This window comes from Colobus angolensis, unplaced genomic scaffold (genome assembly GCF_000951035.1).
Source record: "Colobus angolensis palliatus isolate OR3802 unplaced genomic scaffold, Cang.pa_1.0 Scaffold789, whole genome shotgun sequence".
Taxonomy (NCBI): Eukaryota; Metazoa; Chordata; class Mammalia; order Primates; family Cercopithecidae; genus Colobus; species Colobus angolensis.
The window spans coordinates 15,559-20,615 of record NW_012121698.1 but is presented as its reverse complement, the minus strand read 5'-3'; the positions used below and the strand labels follow the sequence as shown (position 1 = coordinate 20,615).

General features: G+C 42.3%; 1 protein-coding gene across 1 annotated transcript in view; it reads right to left on the bottom strand.

The window, feature by feature from the left end:
• Positions 1-5,057, bottom strand: part of BPIFC (BPI fold containing family C) — a gene marked incomplete at its 5' end in the record, with an annotated part of 40,055 nt that overhangs the window by 33,627 nt on the left and 1,371 nt on the right. The window lies entirely within an intron of this gene.

The window sequence follows — 5,057 nt, the reverse complement described above, 5'->3', positions numbered from 1 at the left end:
TTGAATCCAGTTGATGAGGGAAATGAGCAAGTTTAGAAATATATATATATATTATGTAATTTTTCTTCTCTCTTTTTTTTTTTTAGAGATAGGTCTCATTTGTCACCCTGGTTGGAGTCCAGTGGTGTGATCATAACTCACTGCAACCTCAAACTCCTGGGCTCGGGTAATCCTCCTGCCTCAGCCTTCCAAACAGCTGGGTCTACAGGCATGTGCCATCACACTTGGCTAATATTTTTTATTTTTTTTTTGTAGAGGCAGGATCTCACTATGTTGCCCAGGCTGGTCTTGAACTCCTGGCCTCCAGCAAGCCTCCTATCTCAGCCTCCCAAAGTGTTGGGATTACAGGAATGAGCCACCTCGCCTGGCCTAGAAATATATTTGTAAATAATCAAACAATCTACTTGTTTAGTTTATTTAAAGACAAAAAGAAGGCACAACATTGCCATCATTATTTTCCTTCAGCAGTTCCAGTGTTTCACAAAAGGGGTGATATTTGTATTTTGCATGGCACAGCTATTTTTTTTCTTTTTCTTTCTTTCTTTTTTTTTTGAGACAGAGTCTCGCTCTGTCGCCCAGGCTGGAGTGCAGTGGCACGATCTCAGGTCACTGCAATCTCCGCTTCCTGGGCTCAAGGGATTCTCCTGCCTCAGCCTCTTGAATAGCTGGGACTACAGGCACATGCCACCACACATGGCTAATTTTTTGTATTTTTAGAGAGACAGGCTTTCACCGTGTTAGCCAGGATGGTCTTGATCTCCTGACCTCGTGATCTGCCCACCTCGGCCTCCCAAAGTGCTGGGATTATAGGTGTGAGCCACCGCGTCCAGCCCTTGGCACAGCTATTTTTGTAGAGGACTGTCATACACATTACAGAACATTTGGTGCATATGCCAGTAGTAGTGTCCCTCCCCACCTGTCATTGGGACAATCAGAAACGTGCCTTCCTCCTATTTCCAAAGGTCCTCTATGTGGACAGTATCTTTGCTAGTAGAGAAACTTAAGAGAGTTGACTTCCCCTACGATTCTCTGGGCTGTCCAAAGGGTAACTAGGAGGCAGTGAGTTGCATGTAATCTGCAAAGGCAGATGACCACATGCATTATAAGAAATTATTATGAACGGCCGGGCGCGGTGGGTCACGCCTGTAATCTCAGCACTTTGGGAGGCTGAAGCGGGCAGATCACGAGGTCAGGAGTTCGAGACCAGCCTGGCCAACATAGGGAAACCCCATCTCTACTAAAAATGTAAAAATTAGCTGGGTGTGGTGGTGCGTGCCTGTAGTCCCAGCTACTCGGGAGGCTGACGCAGGAGAATCGCTTGAACCGAGGAGGCAGAGGCTGTGGCGAGCCGAGATCTCCCCATTGCACACCAGCCCGCGTGACAGTGTGAGACTTTGTCTCAAAAAAAACAATTATTATGAACATCTATTGAGTGATTGCTACCTGCCAGGCATTGTGGTAAGTGCATTACATGCATTAGCTCATTTTAACTCTCACGGTAATCCTGTGAGGTGGTTGCTGTTTTTGCAATCCCCATTTCAGAGATAAGAAGATAAGAAAAGTGGCTTAAGTCGTATATAAGTGGCAGAACCAGACCTGGAACCCTCCTTAGTCTGACTTGAGACTGTACGCTTCACCACGAGGCTATGCCACTTCACAGACTGTGCAAAGGGTGCTTGACTTGGAGCCAAGTTTAGTACCAGCTGTAAAAACTTGGGCAAGACACTTAACCACATTCAGTCAATCACTCAGAAGAAGTGCTACTCACAGGTAGGTGGGGGAGACAAAATGAGTTCATCTGTGAATTATTGCACCCAAAAAAGGCATTGTTGTGAACAAAGATTAGGAAAAGTTTAAAACATAAATGTGATAACTGATAAGAAACAATTATTTGCTCATAACATTTCCTCTTCTATGCATCCTTTCCTACCTAGTCTCTGTCACACATCCTGAGTCCCACTGTGGGAAGAGGAAGCAGAGACTCATTTACTATATCTTGGAAATATTTTAATTTTGATACATGCAGGTCTAACCAATTCTTTATAATTGCTGCAGAGTATTTCAAACTGTGGATGGATGCACCATTTCAAAAAAAATCATTCCTATGTTGGTGGATATCTAGGTTCTTTCTAGCACTTCTGTATTATACACAATGTCACAGTGAACATCCTCATACATACACTGCTTGTGTACATGCACTTCTTTTTTTTTTTTTTTTTTTTCCGAAATGGAGTTTCGCTCTGTCACCCAGGCTGGAGTGCAGTGGCATGATCTTGGCTCACTGCAAGCTCCGCCTCCCAGGTTCACGCCCTTCTCCTGCCTCAGCCTCCAGAGTAGCTGGGACTACAGGCGCCCACCACTGCACCCGGCTAATATTTTTGTACTTTTAGTAGAGATGGGATTTCACCGTGTTAGCCAGGATGATCTCAATCTCCTGACCTTGTGATCCGCCCACCTTGGCCTCCCAAAGTGCTGGGATTACAGGCATGAGGTACCGCGCCCGGCCGTGTACATGTACTTCTCTAAGGAGGATGCTGAGAAGTGGAATTGGTGGGTCAAAGAGCATATAGATGGATAGATACATAGATAGGGACACACACACATATATACACACAGATACACACACACACACACATGTATATATATAAGATTACTGTATTTTTACTGTCCCTTTTCTATGACTACATATGTTTAGATATAAAAGTACTTACCATTGTATTACAATTGCTTACAGTATTCAGTGCAGTCACTTCTTATACAGGTTTGTAGCCTAGGAGCATTAGGCTATCTCATACAGCCTAGGTGTGCAGTTAGCTATACCATCTAGGTTGTGTAAATACACCCTATAACATTTGCACAATAATGAAATCACTTAATAAGGCATTTATCAGAACATATTCCTGTTGTTAAGCAATGCATGACAGTAATTTAAAATCTTGTAGTAATCACATTTTAAAAAGGGAAAAGAGGTGAAATTAATTTTCTTAATATTTTTACTTAAGCCAGTATATCTAAAACATTGTCATATCAACATGTAACCATTATAAAAATTACTAATGAGATATTTTATTTTCTTTTTTTAAAAAAATAAATTTTCAAAATCTGGTATATATTTTATACTCATGATACACCTCAATTCAAACACTGGCTTTTATGAGAGATACTGACCTATATACGTTTAGCATCCCAAATCCAAAATTTTTAAGAGCTGACATGATGCTCAAAGGGAATGTCCCTTGGAGCATTTTGGATTTTTGGATTAGGGATGCTGAACTGGTAAGGAAGTATAATGCAAATATTCCAAAATTCAAAACAATTACCAATCTGAAATACGTCTTGTCCCAAACATTTTGGATAAGGGATACTCAACCTGTATTTAGATTTGATAACATTTTCAGTTGAAAAAGTAAACTTACAAAATTGTTCCAAACATACTCAAAAGCTTTTCAGTAGTCAAACTGAGCATCAGTTTTTATAATTAAAATTAATGAAAATTAAATAAATAAAAATGCATTTCCTCAGTTGTACTAGTTGCATTTAGTGTTTAACAGCCACCTGTGGCTAGTGGCTACTGTTTAGACAGCACAGGCCTAAAATTGTTGTACTGGTTTATCTACCCTGTCAAGCAATGCATGAAAATACCTGTTTCTCCCCATCTCCACCTACACATGATATTATACAATTCTTCCTGTACTTTTCTGCTGTGGCATTATGATTGTAATTGAATGTTTTGTAAATATATATTTAATGTTCATCTCTCCCACTGGACTTTAAGGGCAGGTATGTTGTTCACTACAATATCCCCTATTGCTTTCTCTTTTTTTGAGACAGGGTCTCACTCTGTCTCGGCTGGAGTGCAGTGGCACAATCATGGCTCACTGCAACCTTGACGTCTGGGGCTCTAGTGATCCTTCCACCTCAGCCTCCCATGTCACTGGGACTACAGGTGTGCGCCATCATGCCCGGCTGATTTTTTTGTATTTTTGGTAGAGATGGGTTTTCGCCATGTTGCCCAGGCTGGTCTCAAACTCCTGAGCTCAAGTGATCCTCCCACCTCAGCCTCCCAAAGTGTTGGGATTACAGGTGTGAGCCACTGCGCCCAGCCTAATATCCCCTATTCCTAGGACAAGGCTTGGTATGTAGTAGGTGCTCAATAAATACTTGGTGAATGGCTAACTTTATACAGACCAGAGCATTAGCCAGGAACTTTCCCTAAGTCACCATCTCTCTTCCTTGTTGTCAAAACCTCTTGGTTTTGGGCTGGGTGCGTTGGCTCACGCCTGTAATCCCAGCACTTTGGGAGGCCGAGGGTAGCAGATCACTAGGTCAGGAGATCAAGACCATCCTGGCTAACAGGTTGAAACCCCGTCTCTACTAAAAATACAAAAAAAATTAGCCGGGCGTGGTGGCGGGTGCCTGTAGTCCCAGCTACTCAGGAGGCTGAGGCAGGAGAATGGCATGAACCCGGGGGTGGAGCTTGCAGTGAGCAGAGATAGCACCACTGCACTCCAGTCTGGGTGATAGAGCGAGACTCCATCTCATCTCAAAAAAAAAAAAACAAAACAAAACAAAAAACAAAAAAACAACCCTCTTGGTTTTATCATTGACAGCAGGGGAATGATCACTCCAGAGGGTCGGAGAGCAGGGAATTATCACTGGATTGTTAAAATCTTTAACAATTGGGGCAAATTGTGAATCACAGTCACACAGAGAACCCCTTAGAAAAGCTTCACTCTCCCTTGACCTTTAAGACTGAGCTCCAGATGGACAAAGCTACCCTCTCCTTATTCGGCCTTTGGGGCTTTTGCTGGAGACTATGGCAGAGATTGTCAGTTGCTGTCTGAACTTCCAATTCACTTTCTTCCCTAAACATCCCTGATTTTATTGGGAATGACAAAGTTGTTTGGTTGGAAAACTAGTTTTCCAGTCTCCCTTGCTAATAAATGTGGCCATATAATTAAATTCTGTCCATTGTTGGTTAGGCAGGATCTTATTAGGGTAGAGCTTCAGAAAAACTCATTAATAAAGAAGACTGACTCAGCTTTTAAGAACCCCTT